The following is a 22748-nucleotide window of genomic DNA, read 5'->3' as shown; positions in this document are numbered from 1 at the left end:
GCGTAAAAATAATAAGGGGAGAGAGGATACCTTGCTCGCGAAGATGTATGGATCAAATCCAAGTATCCAAGGTCAAATTTGTCGATTCAAGAGATTGGACGGGTTAGGAAGAAGAAGAACCCGAGAGAGAGAGGAGGAATAAATAAAAACTGCCTCGGCAAGGGAAACTTGACCGTGGGTTTTGAATCCATGCTCGGCGTCAGGACCCATGACTTCGAGCTCGGAGCCGAGATCGACGGCTCCGAGGTCGGAGCCACAGATTGTGGCGCTGAACTCGGAGCCTGGATCTGTGGCTCCGAGGTCGAAGCCAAGATTTGTGGCTTCGAGGTACCGGCCACGTCAACGCCACCTAAGATGCTCTGCTGTGCACGGCCAAGCACCTCGAAGCCAAGATCTATGACGCCAAAACATGTCAACCCTGTACACAAAGATGAATTTACGTCAGTCATATGTCCAAAGAGTCTGCCGCTTAGGGGAGCGGACGGTGACGATCAGAAAATCCTCGCTTAACTTCTAGAGACTGCTAGAGCTCCAGCACGAAGGGACTGCACTGCACCAATGGCCTGATTCGATAGGAACGGTCGAGATTTTTGTTGGTGACGTGGCAAGATGAGGTTTGGTAACGTGGCCAAATGACGTTTGAGTATCTCTGGTGCAAGATTCGTCGAGTAAAAAATAGACATCATTTATAATCTACTCTCTATGCCCCTATTTAACGGTCATCATGAGAAACATTTTGGTTAAACTTTATTAAGTTTGACTAAATTTTTTAGAAAATATTAGCAACATTTATAGCTTTAAATAAGTTTATTACAAAAGTAGATTTTAATGATCTATCTAATGATACTAATTATCTTATAAATATTTGTATTTTCTTATATATATTTATTCAATGGAGTATATTTGACTTCTTAGGAAGTGAGAACGTCAGTTAAAAAGGATGAAGCATGCTTGTACATAGCTGCAACAGTGGATGTACGTGTGTACTGTTAGACCATGTTCTTGATGCCATGGACACCTCATGAATCACGTGGCTAATTGATTCTCCAAAGTTAAGATTTTACATTGAACAATGGACCGTTTCGCATAGGTCCACCTTTGAGATCTACACTAGATCTATAATCTACGGTGTGACTAAATTAAAATAGTTTAAACATTTATATTTTTAATTTAAACTATGATTAAAGTGAGTCATGTACGTATAGACACTCAACGAGCCTCTAGTTCTAGATTCAAGAATTTTTTCGAAACTACAAATATCTACCTTCAAGAAATCTATGGATTACCTAGCTAGAGTTGTAGCTCTGCTGGCGAGCTCTTATTTCACGGATGACACGATCTACTTTGTATAAATATAAACTAAAACATAATTCGAAAATTTGATAGTAAACCTTGATGTAGATCACGCACGTCAAACCAGTTCTTAGATTTCTAAGTATGAGAATGGATTTATGGATCCTCCTTGTACCATTGCATCGGGCTTTTTTGGGCAGCCGGAGCCGTGCCCATCGTCTTTCTGATTCATCAGCGGAGCCGTGGCTCGCGTTGAGCGAGGCTTCCCGTGAACTTGGACCCGGGGCCGGAGCCGTGCCATCAGCCAAGCTGGTTTTCGCGCCACCGTCGAGGCTAGACAAGCGAACATGGCCTTAAGCATGATGTCGCCAAATTAAAATGGTTTTGGTTGAACACAAGCATGCAAATACATTTATATAAAATGGGCCGAGCAGAAGCACACTATGCTCGAGCTCGAGCAGCTGTGTTTTCCGGCTGATTGGTGAAGTGGGACCGAGGCCAAAGATGCTCAAATCAAATCGGCCGAGCATGCATGCATGTGGACGACGGGCCCTAATGCACATGCACGCAATGTTCCGATTTTTGGTTTTCCATCTTCATCTGCTTTTGCTTCTAAAGAGTTGATTAGTTATTACAAATGGTGTCTTGGACCAATTAGCGCGTGCGAGTCCATCGAAGCAACATCGGAACCAAATCAGAAGCCAGGGTGGACGAATTAGGAAACACCTGCTTACTACATTTAAATAATTAAGCCAAAGATGCAGCTACCGAATTGTCCTTCTCTGCTGGTGTTTGGTGAATGGGCCGGGTGATGGTGTGGATGCATTATTATTAGTGGATGAACTAAACAGGATATATACTAGAGAAGCAGGGGGTTAAAACCAGCAACAGGGAGACAACATTCCGCCAAGCTAGTAAGTAGATGTACAAAGTATATAGTTACGTTAACTGTTACATATATGGATTTTTGAGGAGAGGTTATAATATTTATGAATTAACTAGCTTGATGCCTTGATGAGCCTTGAATTTGATCGCTGCTCGCGGCACTGTACCGAATGCCGGTCTGTCGTATTTTCGTTCTTGCTGCTTTCAACTTATCTTACGTTCAACGGCAAAACCACTTATTACCTTGCGCGCTGGGCTTCAGACAGTGATGTGAAGCGTGGTGTGAAGCGTGGATGTACTCCCTTCGTCCCAAATTGTATGTTAGTTTTGGTTTTTTTATAGATACATAGTTTTTGTCATGTATTTAGAAAAAAGCTAGAACGACTCATGGTTTAGAAGGGAGTGGGTATATGGTGAAAAATCATCATGATCACCTCACCTTGAAGTTTTGTGGTTATAAATGGCTGAAGCTTTTGCGACGACAAAAATGGCACACCTGTTTTGCCGCGACGGCTCGACGCCCGTTCTAGAGCCTCCAATTATGCACTTGCTGTAATTAAGCACCGCTGATTACTCATTAGAAAACGTTTGGCCCTTACCTCCTCCATCTAGAAGACACATATGTAGTTTGGGTTTGGTATGAGTACGTTAAGCTATCTTAGATTTAATAAGTTTATAGAAAATAATCTAGTGATATTTATGACTCAGATACATTATGAAAATATATTATATGACAAATTTAATAATATTTTTAGCGCGATGATTATTAATATCTTGTTCATATAAATTCAATAAAATATTTTGATTTATATGTCTACGCTAAAATTATATTGCATATACCAGTACAACACCTCTTAGGGGGTGTTTGGTTCCATGGACTAAATTTTAGTCCATGTCACATCGGACGTTCGGATGTTATTTAGGAGAACTAAATATGAGTTAATTATAAAACTAATTACATAAATGGAGACTAATTTACGAGACGAATTTATTAAGCCTAACTAATCCGCCATTAGCACATATTTACTGTAGCACCACATTGTCAAATCATGGACTAATTAGGCTTAAAAAAATCGTCTCATAAATTAGCATAATCTGTGCAATTAGTTATTTTTTCGTCTATATTTAATACTTCATACATGTGTCCAAACATCCGATGGAACAGGGACTAAAATTTTCCTGTAGGAACCAAACACCCCCGTAGTCTATTGCGTTGCGTCAAATCAAGATGTGATGGACGCAACAGCCTCATACGTAAGCATGCGTGGCCCACCACCACAAGTGACAATATAATAATTATTCAGGGTCATATAAACAGTTACTAGCAATTAACATAGGCCGTACTTTATTAGTCCACACTGATGAACAGTCTACAACTGATCAAAGGGCCCATTGGCGGCGATCACAATCACCCGTAGGGCCTACCTCCCTAACCTCAATTATTGGGGCTGCTGACCTGAAGAACTTGCCGGTCAGGCGGTCACAGGCTCACAGCACAGCAGAGCCGCAGCCACCAGCCCCACCAGTGCACCATGTACACATACCACGACAGCAGTGTCAGCGTCCGGGGCAGTCGGCAGCGAGTGGCGTGTCCACGACATCAATGCAAAATCACTGGTTGGAAATGGAAGACCAGCTGGAAGCGACGGCTCGCTTGATTGGCCGCGGCTTTTGCATTGCATAGGGTCGCCGTCGACTAGGACCTGACGGCGCCGGCGAGTCGGAAACCGGTCCGGTGGTGGTACGGTGATCTGATCGTCCTCATCGAACGAACGCTTTTTTATTAATGCGCTTATATATGTATCAAAGAAATCATACTGCAGTAGCTTGCATCGACGACGACGAATGCGTATATATAATTATGATATATAGTAGTTTATTTTTAAGTTGATACTCCGTTTTGTTCATGGGTTTGTTTGTGATTATTATTATTGATGGAGTCAAGCCAACCCAGCCCACGAAGGATGCACGTTCGACGGTTTACAAGTTACAACCCACGGGTTATTCGGGTCACACGGTTTCAATCCCCTTCTCTCCTCCGGCATGCGAGGCCGCCGCCAACGCCCAGCGGTGATGGGCTGGAGCCTGCTTGTGTCCGCTTCCCTCCTCCTTCCGGGCTGCCGCTCTCCATCCCGCCTCACCGTGCCCATCTTCGGAGCCACCACCGTCGACGTGCCTCCACTACGTAGAAAACGATTTTTTAGCAACGGATCAATTTTTTTAGGGGCGGCTGGTGATGGAGCCGCCCCTACAGTGGCGTGCTCGGGTGCCCAGATACCAGCCGCCCCTACAAATGGAACAGCAGGGGCGGCTGGTGTTACGAGCCGCCCCTACAAATAGGGTCTGATTTGTAGGGGCGGCTCAATCAATAGCCGCCCCTAAAAATGGCCCTGTATTTATAGCTCCTATTTGTAGGGGCGGCTCAATCACCAGCCGCCCCTACAAATGGCCCCCATATAAAACTGAGGCAGCACCTTCTTCCTCCTCGGGTCACTCACTCCAACCCGTGAAAAAAAGGTGGGGAGGCCTTGGGCACCTTCTAAAAATTGCTCTACTAAGGGGGAAGGTTTTGGTCTCAAATCCTTTGGTGGAGAGGTTGTAGAAGGTAAGAAAATGCTATTCCACACTTTTTTTTAAGTTTTAATGGTTGATTAGTGAATAATTAGAGTTTTGTTTTTCTCTCTCTTCTATGGTGCTTGAGTTATTTATGAGCAAATTAGACCCAACTTTTAAATGTACTAGGGTAAATTAGGGAGGGGAACAAGACCATACCCTTATTTGGTCCATGTTTCTTGATTTTAGTGAACCATTAGTTAGTTTTATGGATGTTTCATGTGCATGTGATCTAGATCTAGGGTTTGGTTTTTTTTTATTAATTTCGTTTTTGTAAATTTATGTTTGATAAAATTGGACTAGGGTTTGTACGAAAGATATTGGATAAAGTATAATTATTGCTAATTGTTGTCTTTGAAATTGTTTATTGTAATCAATAAATATGTATTTTAATTATTTATGGATAAATGGGCCATTAATTAATTTTCCTCTACCATGGTGTGTTTGTATGCTTCATGTAATTATATTAGATTTATATTCATATATATCTGAGGTATATACAATTATTCTCAAATAATTAATACTTTGATTAATTTTTATATATATCTGAATAAGTAGTCCTTTAATGTTTGTTTTGTTGTTGTTGTAAAAGATGGAGTACAGGAACTCTTGGATGTATGGTTCGTTAAGGTTCAAGGCAGGTTTCCGTGAAGAGGTGGATAAATTTATTGAAGCCGCAACGAAGCATGCAACGACATTGAAAGAGAATAAGGATATAATTATTTGCCCCTGTAAAGATTGCAAGAACCGTATGGCATGGACAGATATGACTATCATCAGATCATATTTGATTATACGAGGATTTATTGAGGACTACACAGTGTGGATTTATCATGGTGAAACGGTTATTGTTAACGACGGGGATAAGGAGGAATACGACGATGAAACCATAGAATCTCTGTCCCAATATTCAGCCGAGCTTGATGCACAAATGGATTTCGAGTTTGACAATGAACAAGATGGTGATGCTAGTGGTTGGGATGGTAACGACAAAGGTGGTGCCAATAATGATGGTGGAGCACGTGTCGGAGTTAAAGATGATTTAGATGACATGATTCGAATCCTTGGACCAGAGATTTTACTAAATAGCCCAAAAGGTCTAGAAAATTTGGAAAGAGTGATAAAAGCATCGAAGGAGACTGTGTATGGTGTTAAAAAGGGTTGTCCGACACATTGGACATTGCTACGTTTCATGCTTAAGCTGCTCATCCTGAAGGCTAAGTACGGCTGGTCAGATTGTAGTTTCAATGATCTATTGCATCTCCTGTCATGGGTGCTGCCACAACCAAACTCAGTTCCCACCAACACATACCAAGCGAAGAAGATCATAAGTCCATTGACAATGGGAGTTGAAAAAATACATGCATGTCTCAACCACTGTATACTTTTTCATGGTAAAACGTTCAAGTCATTGGATAAATGTCCCCGGTGTGGGGCCAGCCGGTACAAGAACAATGACCTTTACGGTGGGGACGAACCATCCACGAGGAAAAAAAGGAATAAGAAGGGTACAAAAAAGGTGGTACAAGAATCTCAGCCCCCAGAGGACACTCCATTAGGAAACGATGCAAAGCAGAGAAGAATTCATGCCCTAGTAATATGGTACCTGCTAGTGACCGACCGCTTGAGACGTATGTTCCTAAACCCTAAAGAAGCCGCACTCATGACATGGTGGGATGATGAGCGCAAGGTGGATGATGATAAGATTGCACACCCGACTTATTGTAGTTAGTGGCAAAGGTTTGATGAGAAGCACAAAGAATTCAGCGATGACCTAAGGAATGTACGGTTTGGCCTGAGCACCGATGAAATGAATCCCTTCAATGAGAGGATGAGCAACCATAGCACATGGCCAGTGATCTTGACCATGTACAACATCCCAACATGGTTGTGTCAGAAGAGAAAGTACCTTCTCCTCACTATTCTTATTTCTAGCCCTAAACAACTAGGCATTTATATAGACGTGTTCCTCGAGCCCTTAATGCAAGAAATAGAGAGACTATGGAGGCATGGGGAGCAGATGTACAATGCGTTTCGAAAAGAGGACTTCATATATAGAGCAATAATATTTGTTACTACCAATGATTACCCCGCGCTGTTTGCTTTGTCTGGACAGATCAAAGGGAAGACGGGGTGCTTGGTTTGCTTGGATGGTACTACATGGGTTTACCTAGATGCATCCAAGAAGATAGTTTACCTAAGGAACCGACGCTTCTTAAAGACAAGTCACAAGTACCGCAGCAAATTGTTCTTTAGATTTTATGACAACGCCCCAGAGATTGAACCCCCTCCGGAGAGACGTCATAATGGAGAACATGTGTACAGAATGGTGAAAAACATACACGTCGTCTATGGAAAGAAGAATCCGGATGGGACGAATAGAGATAGAAGCACACCTCCTATCGAAGGCGTACCTTTCAAGAAACAATCGATCTTATTTCAGTATCTGTCTTATTGGCCAGACTTGGAGGTCCCACATGTCATTGATGCTATGCACGTGCAGAAGAATGTCTTTGAGAGTCTCTTTGCTACCTTGATGGACACAGGCAAGTCAAAGGATGGTCTGAAAGCACGGAAAGACATGGTGCAGCTAAACATGATGCCATAGCTTCACCCAGTACCTGAGGCTAATGGAAAATACACTCTGCCCGCGGCGTGCTTCAACCTAACACCAGACGAGAAGAGAGCTATACGCACTTTCCTGAGGGGGTCAAAGTCTCGACTGGGTTTTCAGCAAATATGAAGAAGCTAGTGTCGATGAAGGACTTGTCAATAACACACTGCAAGGCTCACAATTGCCATGTGATGCTGACAGTGTTTCTACCTATTGCAATCATGGCTATAAAGCCAGAGTTCTTGAAAATGGCCATCACCCGCATGTGCTACTTCTTTTCGAAGATCTCACAGAAGACGATTGACAAGGAAGAGCTGAGTGACCTACATGAATTTGTGGTGGAGACATAAAACCAACTAGAGATGTGTTTACCTCCTGCTTTTTTTGATATAATGCCATATCTCATGATTCACATGGTTCATCAGATACAGGCGCTTGACCCTTGCTACTTGCATGAAATGTGGTCCTATGAGCGGTTCATGTCGGTTTTAAGTCAATACGTGCATAATCGAGCATACCTAGAGGGCTCCATGATAGAGGGTTATAGTACTGAAGAAGTTGTCGAGTGCTGTCAAGAGTACCTAAAAGTACAGAAAGGGATTGGTAAACCCGATTCTTGTCATAAGGGTAGATTGGCTGGGAAGGGCACCAGTGGCAGAAAAGTGTTCATCGACCATGATTACAAAGAGGTGAGTCGGGCACATTATAGAGTCTTGCAGAGTACACAACTGATGCAACCGTATATTGATGAACACTTGGCTATTATTATGGCAGAGAGAAATGGCCGTTCGGATGATTGGGTCATGAAACAGCACAAGCAATGACTAACTATATGGTTGAAGGACCAAAACATACCGCCTGAAGAAACCATAGACTCTATTACTATCAGTAGATTGGCGGAGGGGCCATCGAGACAAGTGACATCTTGAAATGCTTATGACATCAATGGGTACACGTACTATACCCACGCAAAGGATAGTAAATATGTGAACCAAAACAGCGGCGTTCGAATAGAGGCTCTCAATGGATTAGGGCGAAAGATCCAATACTTTGGCATCATTGAAGAGATATGGGAACTTGACTATGGAAGGGATATAACGGTGGCCCTGTTTCGATGCCGTTGGATCAAACAACACCAACTAAACAAGATCAGATTGAGAGTCCTAGACCTCGAGAATCTAGGCTACCAAGATGACCCTTGGGTGCTCGCTTCACATGTCGCACAAGTTTTCTATATGTCTGACCCACAAAGTAACCTCCCCTCGAAGAAGACAAAGCACGTGGTTGCCTCCGGGAAACAACACATTATTGGAGTTGATGGCATGGACGATGTTGAAGCTTACAATAACTATGATGAGATGCCGCTATTCATAGACTTTCCTAAAAAGATCAGTATTGTGGAAAAGAACCTCCCCAAAGATATAATGCCATGGGAACGAAAAGGTGTCAAGGGGAAAGTCGTTACAGCGGGCTAGCTAGTTGTTAAATGTGGAGTGTTTGTGTAAGTGTGTGTTTGTAAGGCTTCATTTATGCATGCGTGTGAGACTATATATTTTATGCATGTGTGTGAGACTACCCTAGGGTTCCGAAAACTAGTTTGTAGGCGTTGAAATTTAAAAATCACAAATCTGAACCATCCAAACTTTCTCAAATGGAAAGTTGACCAAAACAACAATTGTAGATATTGATTCTTTTAACAAACTTGGTATTCAAAACTTTTCAATTTGAAGTCATTTAGAGTTCATAATACTAGAGTCAAAGTGTTGTTTTTTCATTTGACCAAATTTGACTTGGTCAAACTTGCTCAAATGAGACACTACATGACCTCAGATGAAAAAACTCTGAATACCAAGTTTGATCATCTTAGCAAGATCTACAATTGTTACATAGCTCATTTTCCCATTTGAGAAAGTTTTATTAAACACTAGTCACAAATTCTTGAATCTCATATAGACTTTCTGAAACTATGTCACACACTTGTGAAATTTGAACTGCATTTTATTCAAACTTTCTCAAATGAAAAATGGAATATATAAGTATCGTAGATCTTGATGAGTTGAACAAACTTGGTATTCAAAACTTTTCAATTTGAGATAACCTAAGGTTCCGAAAACTAGTTTGTAGGCGTTGAAATTTAAAAATCACAAATCTGAACCATCCAAACTTTCTCAAATGGAAAGTTGACCAAAACAACAATTGTAGATATTGATTCTTTTAACAAACTTGGTATTTAAAACTTTTCAATTTGAAGTCATTTAGAGTTCATAATACTAGAGTCAAAGTATTGTTTTTTCATTTGACTAAATTTGACTTGGTCAAGCTTGCTCAAATGAGACACTACATGACCTCAGATGAAAAAACTCTAAAAACCAAGTTTGATCATCTCAGCAAGATCTACAATTGTTACATAGCTCATTTTCCCATTTGAGAAAGTTTTATCAAACACTAGTCACAAATTCTTGAATCTCATATAGACTTTCTGAAACTATGTCACATACTTGTGAAATTTGAACTACATTTTGTTCAAACTTTCTCAAATGAAAAAATGGACTATATAAGTATGGTATATCTTGGTGAGCTGAACAAACTTGGTATTCAAAACTTTTCAATTTGAGATAACCTAGGGTTCCGAAAACTAGTTTGTAGGCGTTGAAATTTAAAAATCACAAATCTGAACCGTCCAAACTTTCTCAAATGGAAAGTTGACCAAAACAACAATTGTAGATATTGATTCTTTTAACAAACTTGGTATTCAAAACTTTTCAATTTGAAGTCATTTAGAGTTCATAATACTAGAGTCAAAGTGTTGTTTTTTTATTTTACCAAATGCATTTGTAGGGGCGGCTAGATCAGGAACCGCCCCTACAACTAGGAGGGAGTATAAAGAGGAGAACCGATGCACGGGAGTCAGTCTGGGCGCTGTCTTCTTCACCGACGCCGTCAGGCTGCCCGCGCGCCTAGGGTTTCCACCGCCAGTCCCGTGCCCGCCCCCGCGCCCTCGCCCGCCCCTGGCGCCCGGCGCTCGGCGTCCCGCACCCGTCCCCCGGCGCTCGGCGTACCGCGCCTGGCCCCCGGTGCCTGCCCCCACGTGCCGACCCCCGGCGTCCCGTGCCCAGCCCCCGGTGCCCTCCCCCACGCGCCGGCCGACCCCCGGCGTCCCGCGCCCGGCCCCCGGCGCCCGCCCCCGCACGCCGACACCCACACCCAGTCCCTGGCGCCCGCCCCCGCGCGTCGACCCCCGGCGTCCCGCGCCCAGCCCCCGACGCCCTCCCCCACGCGTCGACCCCCAGCGTCCTCCCACGCCCGGCCCCCGACGCCCGCCCCCGCACGCCGACAACTCGTTTTCAGGTATGCCATTGTTTTCCTTATGAGCTTTTCTATCTTTGTCACTAGATGTGTAGGTTCATGGCTAGAAACGGATAATGATCTTGTCAGGTCATCTGCCCTGCCAAGATCTGGTTTTCTTATTTATAAATACATATGTTGCTGCATTTGTGTAAAAAGGAGATGCTTATTCACAAACTATATGATTTGATTTAGCTGCATTTGTACTTCTTTACTTAAAGTTGTATTTGATCTGCTGTCTGTCTTAAATTCAGAACTCTTTTATCCCTATCTGTGCTACATATGCATGAATTTGATTTTATCGCATTATGATTGCATTTTGCCAAATCGAATCGGTGTAGTGATTGATGTGCATTTTACTCCCCCAGCAGCTTAAGTATTCCAAACTCTCTCCAGTACACGAAAGTGGACTATTACTTACTGAGCAATCAATAAGCTTGCTCGACCTAATCAAAGAACCAATAGCATTTTTAATCAAACCAACATTTTTTTGATGATGTGAAAGGAATGGGGAATTGCATCTCCCCTTGTGCCAATTTTACTCAGTTCCCTGTATACAGGCCACAATCGGTACAAATGGTGGAAAGAACAATAACTGCCTTATCTATCAGATTATATAATAGAACAATAGAACAAGATATGGCCAGCTTTTTTTGTTTGTTTTTTGTTTTTTTTTGTTTTTTGCTAGTATATTTTCTAGTTAGTCCACATAATGGCAAAAATGCAGACATGGTCATGACTTGCTGTCATTTTTTTGAACATAAGGCCAGATGGTTCTACTGATGATGAAAGTAGGTACGAGTCAATTTTTTTACTGACTTAACATCTCTAAACATAAGGCCACATGCTTCTACTCTGATTATATATGTATTTTACTATTTACATAAGGCCACATGCTTGAACGATCTTTTGGCTAGATATACTTTTGGTGCGTCCACACAAGCATTGAGAATATGTACTGCTTGGGACCCTGAGATGCTAGAGCCTGGTAGATGTTAGACCCTGAGGTGCTTAGAGCTTATGACTGTGTCCTGTTATTATGTAGGTATATGCTTTATGTGAATGTGTGCCTGTGCCTTCACAACTTTACTTAGTTCATTCCTCTTTTCCTGAACTACAGTTTGTGATCTGTGCCTCTATGATTTGTTTATTACTAGTGCCATGGTGCCTAATACAGTAATACTTCATACTATGCTTATGCTTGTTGATCAGTATAAAAATTCCCATTACATGTGTTTCCTGTAAATGAATTTAGATCAGTAACTCTTAGCTAATAATTTCAGTTTCTCATACCCATGTCGATGATATTGAGTTGGAGCTGTCCAGTTTCTGCAAAATAGAGCCACATTATCATCTCAATGTAATTGCTTTGTATTGAAGTTGGTTAGGTTAAGACCAAGGCTGTGTGAGCATTATGGTTAGAATGAACATCATTCTTTTAGGACGTTTCTTATTGAATCATTTTGAAATTCATGTCTCTGTATTGATAGTAACTGGTTTCTCTCTTTCTGCACCTCAATCCAGCTACAACCAGGTTCCTTTTTCAGCCGTCCCTGCCTCATTAGCCTTCTAGTCCTTGAAACATCAACCCATTTCCCTGATTCAGCGTATACATTAGAGAGAAGAATGTAAACTGATGAATCATCTGGATCTAGCCGTAGAACATTGTTAGCAGCAGTTTCAGCGTATACATTCCTAGTATATCCACCATGCAAGCAAAATGCTCTAGTTGAGGTTCCAATTTGTAGTGGCTAGTCATAAGATGGAAATACCAGAATCCATCATCTAGCAGACCAACATGGCTGCATGCCCGTAGAACTGCAATAAAAGTTGCATGGTTTGGCACAACATTTGCTTTCTGCATCCTCTCAAACATCTCTAGGGCTTCAAATCCCTGGCCATGGAGCGCATAGCCACATATCATAGCATTCCATGATACAAAATCCAGTTTCTGCGCCTTCTCGAACATTAGCAGTGAGTCTGGCATGTTCCCACACTTGGCATACATGTCTACAAGAGTGCTAGAGATATATTCGTCTCCAAGCATTTCCTATTTGATAATCTGACCATGGATCTGTTTCCCTAACTCAATGGTAGCCAGATTAGCACAAGTATCAAGAACAGTGGCATAAGTAAAATGGTCAGGCTTTACACCCATATCTAGCATCTTCGAGAAGATTTTTTGTGCTTCTTCACTCTGTTTGTTGAGTGAAAACCTGATATGATAGAGTTCCATGAAACAAGTTCTTACCCCCTAATTCTGTCATGAAGTTTCTGAGCCTCTGTGATCATGCCACATTTGCAGTACATGTCAACAACAGTGCTTGAAACAAAAGCATCTAAACCAAGTCTAGACTTGATAGCTTTGCCATGAACCACCAACCCATATTCCAAAGATTGTAGACCTGCACAAGCCTTAAGAACACTACCGTACATGAAATCATCAGGTTCCATACCAGAGCGCAGCATTTCATTTAGATGAGCTATAGTATCCTCATAACACTCATTTTGCTCGAGAGCTGCAATAATAGCGTTCCAAGACACCGAATCTCTTTGCTCCATCTCCTGGAATACAAGGTACGCTTCTACTAATGCTTTGCACTTCCCATATAGATCCAGAATTGCATTTCTGACACAAACATCCACATCAAAACCTGATTTAATCACTAAGCAATGGACTTGTAACCCTTGAAAGTAGCCCTTAACCTCAGCACAAGCACTGAAAACACCTGATAAGCTAACTACATCAAAACCAATACCAGACTTAAGGCCGGCCGGCGCTAGCACACTAACTAACATTGATAACTGAAAAGACTGCATCTTCTTTTCTTCCTGCTGCTGACTCCTCAGATAGCCTCCATCTCTTCTGCTGACTCCTCAGATGGCATTGCTACACATTCTTTTTCTTCTTTTATACAGTTTATTGTGACTGTTCTCTATATAAGTGCATGTTCTATGAGTTTAGCACATTTACCTACTACTTCTGATGGCAGTATATTTCTGTTCTCTATATAAGTGCATGTTCTTGCTTATCTACACCTTGTTATTTATAGACTTACACAGTATATTTCTGTTCTTGCTTACCTTTTTAAAATAACAGGTTCCCTACTACTATGTTTCTGTTCTTGCTTACCTTTTTTATAGACTTACATAGTATACTTCTGTTCTTGCTTACTTCTGATGGCAGTATGGCAGTTGTTGCTTTTTTTGGAAGCAGTAGCTGCTGTTTTTTACCAAATCTCCCCTCTCCTCTATTTTTGCCATATTTCCTATCCTCTATGTTTGGGAAGCAGCAGCTGCTTATTTTTACACCTTTTCCTCTCTGTGTTTGTTAAGCAGCTGTTGCTTTTTTTTACCAAATCTTCACTCTCCTCTCCCCTCCTTTGTTTTGCCGATGATGAAATTGTCTAAGTCCATACATTATATGAAATATGAGCTGATGATCAAGAACTTGTGAGGAACTTGGCATCATTAGCAGTCGCCCCTACATTACCTTCTCCTCTCTTCTCTGTTATGATGCCTTGATGCTCCAAGTTCAAGATCAGATGATGATTGACATGTTTCTGAGGCCTCTACCACTGCTACTTCTCATTTTTTATATTGTTGTTTTATAGGACTACTTTGGTTTATAGACCTTTTTTATTTCTTATACCTTCTCGCGTACCTAAAGCACACTTTCTTGCATCTTTTAGAACAAAGCGCGAAATAATGTCGTGGACAACAGACCATGCAGCTCGATGCCCCAAGCATGATGAGCAGCCAACCCTTAAGGAGCAAGCACTAGAGGGCTAGCTTACTCAGGAACAGTTCGATAATGAGGTAGAAAAGGATCTAGAAGTAATGCTTACTCAGGAGGAGTGTGACGAGGAGGAAGGCCTCGAAGAAGAGGCTGCTGAAGGCGAAGAAGAAGAGGATGATGAGTCAGAAGAGGGATATGAAAGTCCCGAGGATCCTTTCCCACCTGAAGCAAGAAGGAGGCCAACGGAGGAAGATTTGGACAAGGATTTTGACCCGAACGAGGAGGTAGGGAAGAAGCCTTAGCTTGTAAATTTTGCTAAAGCTTTGGCTGTGTTACCTCTGCTAACACTTTGACCTGTCCTATATATAGGTCCCTCCTGAAACTTAGAAAAGACGACGTCGACGTCCGTGACATCTCGCTGGACACGATGGAGTAGAGGAAAGGAGAGCAGAGGCAACAACCACAGAGACAGATCACGATGCCTCTGCTCCACAAACTCAAGACACAACCATGACTACCAAGCCTAAGAGGAAACGAGGGGATAGAAAAGGAAATCTATATCTAGATAAGGCTTGCTTTGTGATAACGGAGGTTGGGCCAGCAGGGGAGATCCTTGAGCCGAAGGAATTAAGAGGACGATTCCATAATGCGATCGGGGCCCTAGTAAGAGATAAATTGAACCCAGCAATCCCTAACTGGAAAGAGGTACCAGAGAACATAAAGAATGCACTATAGGATAGGCAGCTGAAGGTCAATTTTAGATTTCTGGAAGGTAAGCATGAATTGATAAAAAATGCTATCAGGATGATGGGAGAGTCATTTCGACGTTGGAGGTCGGAGCTTAACACGAAGTATATCCAAAAGGGGTTAACTCCCTTCAACAAGTTCGGCAAAATAACTCCTAGTTAATGGGAGGAGCTCGTGGCTCAGAAGACTTCAGTGGAGGCATTGGAGCTCAGTGCTCATAACACCGAGCTAGCGAAGAGGAACAAACACCACCATCATCTAGGCCCCGGTGGCTACTATGCTAAGGAAGAGCAGTTTAGGAAGATGGATGAAGAGGCCACAGCTGCTGGGAATATCGATGTGACGAAGTTGAAGGTACGCTTAAGGAACTGGATATATGCGAGGAGTACAGAACCATCCGGCAGTAATCTTAAGTTTGATAAGCCAAAGACCCAAGAGGCGGTATCAAGGATACTGAAATATGCTGAAGACAAAGAGATGGGCTCATTCAATCCTTCTAGAGAGAGAGACGAGCTTAGCCTTGGCTTGGGAAACAAGGAGCACACATACCGCACCAAGGGGCTAGGGAAAAGGATGACCTAGAAGCAAGGATTCGAAGAGGACAGGCATATGTACAAGAAACATGGCCGAGACCGGGAGACTAGTCTTGAGCTCCAAGTGAAGGCTCTAGTTGTAAAGGCGCTGGAGGAGCAAGGACTGTCTACGGAGCCACGGATATTAGTGACGCCACCGAAAGAACTGACATTAGTTGGTAGCCCTCCAAAAGTTCCTAGCAGCCAAGGTTCCACTGCAGTCACAACCCCAGTCGATCACATACGGGAACCAACTAGTTGTACCTTGGTGTTTCTCAGCGGCCGACAGAACACTATGATGGAGGTGGCAACGGGTGTGGCACATCCTCCTGGTGGCTTACACCACAATAATAAGATACCACCGGACTACACTAGGGTCGAGGTGCATACAGTGAAGCCTGAGTTCATGCAGTAGAGGATAGACTACGCAACTCCTGAGGGCTGGTGTTACTCGAAGACGTTATAGGGCAGTTCATCCTCTAGCACAAACGGGACATTATATTGACTGCTTCTTCGCCGCCTCCCCCTCTCCCAAATTTGGAGCGAGTTGTTGAGGTCGGGGAGATATTTTCACTGTCTCGTGACCCCCACATTCCTGAGATGCCACATTCTTCCCCGCCTCCTATCGAGCATGTGCCTGATGAGATGCCACAACCTTCTCCAGCTCGTATCGGGCAAGTGCATCATGAGATGCCACAGTCTTCTCAACAAGCACAACCGATACATGAACAACGAGTGCCTCCTGAAGAAGGTGATGCACAAGAAGATGAGGACGTGCCTGAATGTGAACTCCGAAAGAAGATTCCAATCCACATAAGGCCAGTTTATGTTCCGATCAAAGACGTCTCATCGGTGTCCAAGTGGTATTCCCATGATCAGTTCAAGCCTGAAAACCAAGTTAAAAAAAATCCCATCACGGGGTTCTGAGGAGGCCGTCAGTAGCAAACTTCACCAAATTGTAAAGCAGTATCCAAATGTTGATGCCATCAAATGGTCAAAGGATTGCCCGAAAAAATATGAAAGAGGCAAGCCCTTTCTACCACACCGGGACATCCAGCGCCTACCACTTGGAATAAGAAGGTTCCATGATTGGTACTTGCGTGTTCTCCCAATGAGCATAGATATCATACAAGCATGCTTTCCCACTGACACATTTGGAAGCCTAGCTGGGAAAATTGTCTTTGACTTCAATGACATGCACACATGCTTTCACCTGGGAGAAATGGAGATGAATCTAATTCGCATGTGATGCCTGTAAGTCCTTGTCCTCCTGATATGATATGAATGTAATCTTTGAATTTTGTTGTAACTAACCCACGCCGTGATTTGTAGAATGCAAGTGCACATTGTCAAACAAATGCCAAGTGTGAAAGTCGGGTATGTAGACCCTCAAGCTATAGCCCAAACAAATTTTAATTACCCTAAACGGTGGACACTGGATGCCAAAGAGCTAGCAGCTGCAAAGACTCTTCGGGAGAAAGAGCGCATCCGTAGTGCGAAGCTAAGGGAAGAGTCCCTTAAGGTTGCGGCATACATTGCCTTGGCTTTCAAAAATCTCCAACACCACTCTACTATATGGCTACCATACAACTTCATGTAAGCTCAACTCTATACTTAAAGCTTTATTCAATATATTTCATTCGATGCAAAAGGGCTTATCTAGTTCTATGATTAAATCCATGCAGTAACCACTGGATTTGTATAGCCGTCGACGTCGAGAGGAGCATGGCATGGGTCTTTGATTCATTAGATAAGGACACAGTGATATACAAAGACTTCATATCGATTCTCAAGACGTATACATATCGACAATCCTCATTAGCTTATATGTTTGTATACATACTTGTAATGTTCACTTTTGGATACTAACAAGTTGTATTTGCTAAAATAATTCGAACAGGGCATTTAGGTTCTATGTTACTAATCATCATGGAAGCCATGATCCAGCAAGAAAGGAAAAGCTGGCTATAAAAACACTATGTGCGGTAAGTGTAACTTACTTCTTCAGTACTCCGTTACATGGCTATCAAAAGCATTACTTAATATTTTCATATGTAAAACACAGTGCCCCAAGCAGAAGCCTGGGAGTGTACATTGTGGATACTATATATGTTCTATGATGGGTAACACCGGTGCCTACAGGAGACACCCCTTAAGGGTAAGTTTGAACCTCTTCACCCGTAGTATAAAAACTTCGTAAATGGTATGAAATACTAAACTAAAACTTATTTTCTTATAGTGGAGAGAAGAGAAAGGAATGAAAAGAGACCCATACAAGGATGACCAACTCTTAGAGCTCGTCGGCGACCTTTGCAACTTCACATTGGACCAGATTGTACACGTTAGAGGCGCCTACCATGACCGAGAGTCTGACTTAGGTACAAATCCTCAGTACCAACACCTTCGTGAGACTGAAAGGCTAGCTCTAGGACGTTGATAATAATGTGTATGGAATTTATATATTTAATGATGGATTGTATATATTCATGTGAATTGAACTTGTAATTGTAGTTTATAGAATACTCTTATGCTTGTAGTCACGGTCGTGGGGTGTTTGGTAACGCGAACGTTGGTCACGGGGCGTTCGGCAACGTGAACGCGGTTCAGAACGTTGGTCGCGGGGCATTCGGCAACGTGAACGCTGTTAGGAACGTTGTTGTGGGACGTTCGACAAAGTGATTTTGAATTGAAAATTTGATTTTTTACGGGAAAACGTACTGTAGGGGCGGTTCTAGATTGAACCGCCCCTATAAATACCTGTTTGTAGGGGCGGTTGGTACTACAGCCGCCCCTACAAATCTATTTATAGGGGTGGCTGGTAATAAGAGCCGCTCCTATAAATATATTTATAGGGGCGGCTGAAAACACTAGCCGCCCCTACAAATCGATTTATAGGGGCGGCCTGAGAACTGCCCCTACAAATGCATGATTTGTAGAGATCCTTGCGTAGAGGCAGCTAGGCAAACCGCCCCTACAAATGGTCTACAACCGCTCCTAGAAATGCTTTTTGACGTAGTGCTCGCTGTCGCGCCGCCAACCCGAGCTACGCTGACGCCGCGACTTGGAGCGGCACTGCCTCAGCACCGGCCGCGCCACCGTTCCTCTTCGCCGCTCCTCCCACCTACTCCACTCGCCTTCGCTTTGCCGCTTGGAGCAACACGTCCCTGCCTCGCCGCTGCCACCGCACCCTGCCAGGCCACGGGCTGGCCGCTACCGAAGCCGCACCGGCCGGACACCCCGCCTCCGCCCCTCTAGGCAATCAACAACGTGATGCTGCCTGCCTGTTCTGAACTTGATGGCCCGGCTATGTTGGAGAAGGTCGTGGCCATGGTGGAAGGTGAGGAAGAGCTCGCCGAGCACCTTACCCGTGATTTTGTCGTGGTAATGGAGGTCCATGACGAGCTTGCGGCCCGACGGCAGCCCCGGCGCAGCATGCCGCAGCCACCCCGCCCTACTGCTGATGCTTCAGTCCACCATGTGCGAGCTCCACAAGGAAGAAGACGAGCTAAACGGGTTAGACAGTCTCAGACCGGCGTAGAACCAACCCGTAAGAGCTTTTCGATACGGTTTGAGTTTCTCTACCTGGCTTTTTTCTGGTGTTTCATCCGGTTTTAGCATACGATTTTTTTTATCGTAGGATGAAGATCCAACAGGGCTCCACCTCTTCTTCTACCTCCGGTCGCACCCAGCTCCACCCTGCTGCCCAGCGAACGCTCCGCCGCCACTGCTCACCCAACCGTCAGCGCGCGGCTCGCCTCTCCCTAGGTTCTTCCTCTCCCACGGTTACTCTTTGGCACAAATCACAGATCACAAGAAACATTTTTTATCTATGAAAGGACAATGACAAAATTTAGGGAGAGGCTCGCCGGAACCCTAGCCACCGCCGCCGTCATTTTTGTCTTCGGTCGACACAGATCCACGAAGAGGAGGAGGAGGAGAAGACCTACCTCGCGCGGATCCACCATGGTTGGCACTGGCGCCGGGAGAAGCTCGTCGGTCGCCGTCGCCAGTGAGAGAGAGAGCACGCGGAGGGAGGACGGGCCGCGGAGAGGAGTCGGGTGTGGGGAGGAGTCGGGGCGAGTATGTCTACCCAACAACCATGTGTTTTATGTAGTTTCAACATATGAATTTTTTTTGTACCATAGAATTAAGATCCAACAACCTCCATCCTTCTTCTACCTCCAGCCTTCTTGTACATCCAAACAATCACAAATCACAAGATCATAGATCCACAGATAACAAGAAACAATTTTTTTTTCTATGGAAGGATAAAAGAACAAATCGCATGCATCACAGCAATCACAAAAGGACAAATCGCATGCATCGCAGCAATCGCAGGGTCTCGAGGCCAGTGGCACAGTTCTGCACTGTTGCACGTGTCGCCATGCCTGTCATGGGTCATCGGTGTGTGGGAATCGAATCGGAAGGTGCAGTTTCGGGTGGGGATAGGCCGAGAAAACAGTTGAAAAGAGAGGGAAAAAAAAATCTATGTGTTTTTTTATGATAAAACATATATGTGTTGTATAGCATTTCTGGTGTTTTAAGTTGAAACCTGACGTATGGGCTTTGCACGTCAGAAACATAGAAAAAAATCATGTGTTTATGGGTGCTAAAACACATGGATATTGATCAGCATTCCTGTAAGGTTTTTCTGTGGGTTGGTTTCGTCGGGTTGGACCGGACCATGTACAGGGTCAGTACGTACCAGTCGATCTTGAAAGAAGCAAAAGTACTAATAAGCACCAGTATGTGGTAGGAGAGTAGACATACGCAGAACCAACACGCTGGCCGCGTGTGGTACGTACAAGGTCGACGACGAGATGCCTGCCCGACTGTTCCCGTAGACTAGCAGCCTTTTCGATTGGCTAATTCATATTGTTGCTGGTTCATAAAGAAATAATACTGGCCGATTTACGTAAGAGAAAAATACTATTCTAACTAAAATTTACGTTCATTTATGATAAGCCACAGCTAAACATAACATGTCGTAGCATATCAGTCGTCGCATGAGAGAGCTGTGTCCACACACCGGCCGCATGTGGTGTACTTACCACGCACCGGCCGCTCCAGCCTCCTCGCCGCATCGATTGGCCAGATAATCTCTGGACTCGCGGGTTCCCCTTCACCGCTCCTGCGTACCGTAGGATCGGAAGTAGACCACAAGTTCGATCCGGTTCCGGTGTCGAAACCGACCCACGAAGCGTCGTCTGCCGCTTCCCAGACCCGGGGCTGCACTGCACTGCACTGCACTGCACTGATGGCATCTTCCAGAAGTTGCTGTAGCCCGGCGCCGGTTGGCGAGCGCCCGTTTGCGCCATGCGGTGGTGTGTCGCTTGGCTCGCTCCGGCGACGTGCCTGTCAGGCGCTTTGTACGAGTACGTACGTATCATGATACGGATACTAGCCTGGCCAAGCGGGCAGGGGCCGTTCGAAATACTGTCCTGACTAATTTGTTGTGAGAGAAAAATGTTATTTTTACTGGAAAAAAAGTTGAAAAATATGGATTATAAAAGATCTAACTGGTGGGTCCTCGTCACGTGGCAGCACAGGGATAGGGGAGACATTGTCAGAAGTGTTTGATCCAGCGACTAAAGTTTAGGATGTGTCACGTTAAGGTCGCATGGGGTGTTCGATACTAATAAAAAATAAATTACAGAATTCGTTAGTAATCTACGAGATGAATTTATTAATCCATCATTAGCACATGTTTACTATATCACCACATTATTAAATCATGGACTAATTAGGCTTAAAAATTCGTCTCGCAAAACGGTCTCAATCTGTACATTGAGTTTTGTAATTACTCTGTATTTAATACTCCATGCATATATTAAATATTCGATAGGATAATGACTAAAGTATAGAGATACATAGCAGGACTGTACTGTAGTACTAGTAGGGTGGAAGTGGCGTTCTGTTCTTTAGCATCCACACACACATGGCACATGGGGCCGCCGTTGGTCACTGCCACTGTAAAACAACCTTTGGGCCGTCGATCAATCGAAAGACTAGTACTGTAGATGCTACGCGGGTGAGGCCCAATTCCTCGACGGTTGCAGCCCCTCTCCAGCGTACACTGAAATGGCCCACTGTACAACTACAGCATTTGGGTGGGCTGAATGTACCTTTTTTTTCCTCTCTTCACACGGGCCGCATGTACTTTCAACCATTCAGCCATGGGTGGACACTGAAGAAACAGAAAACGTCAGTACTGGATATAGGGCCTTGTTTAAATTGAAAGTTTTTTTAACCTGATGAATAGTACCATTTTCGTCCTATTTGGCAAATATTGTCCAATCGTGGACCAACTAGGCTCAAAAGATTCATCTCGTGATTTTCAACTAAACTGTGTAATTAGTTATTTTTTTACCTATATTTAATACTCCATGCAAGCGGCTAAAAATTGATGTGATGGAGAGAGAGTGAAAAAACTTGGAATTTGGAGGTGATCTAAACAAGGGCTAGGTTCCTGTTTTCCTTTCTTAACTACAAGATTTTTACACTGTAGTAGTGTAGTGGCCGACATGCAAGTGAGTCATTCTTTCAGAAAACACCCTACATTACACAGAGTGAGCAAGCCATTGCCGCAAGATGATTTTATTTCATTTTGTTTATGGAAACCGAGCGACGGTTTGGTCCTCGTCGGCGTCGGCTGCTGAACCGTGCAGTGCACTGAAGTTGTGGTTCCGTACTGGTTCTGGCCTCAACCTCAAGCCCAGTCCAAGGTAATCAGCCCAGGTCCGGCGTGTTTGGTACAGACAGCGAAAAGATCCTACTACTCGATACGGAGAATACATATACTGAATGGTAAAACAAATGGCAGATTCAGGGTTAAAGTCGATGGAAGCAATCGGAGCACCATCCCGTATTTGAGACCATCAGAAAGGTCCTACTACTCGATACGGAGAATACATATACATCCTTATTTAGTACGGAAAGC

The 22748-nt window shown here is 43.7% G+C and overlaps 1 pseudogene; it reads right to left on the bottom strand.

Moving 5' to 3' along the window:
- Positions 1 to 12180: 12180 nt before the first annotated feature.
- Positions 12181 to 13570, bottom strand: LOC136499942 (pentatricopeptide repeat-containing protein At3g02330, mitochondrial-like; annotated as a pseudogene).
- Positions 13571 to 22748: the final 9178 nt, after the last annotated feature.

The sequence above is a fragment of the Miscanthus floridulus genome, chromosome 13 (assembly GCF_019320115.1).
Source record: "Miscanthus floridulus cultivar M001 chromosome 13, ASM1932011v1, whole genome shotgun sequence".
Classification (NCBI taxonomy): Eukaryota; Viridiplantae; Streptophyta; class Magnoliopsida; order Poales; family Poaceae; genus Miscanthus; species Miscanthus floridulus.
The sequence above is the reverse complement of the archived record's forward strand: the minus strand, read 5'-3'. Positions and strand labels throughout refer to the sequence as shown.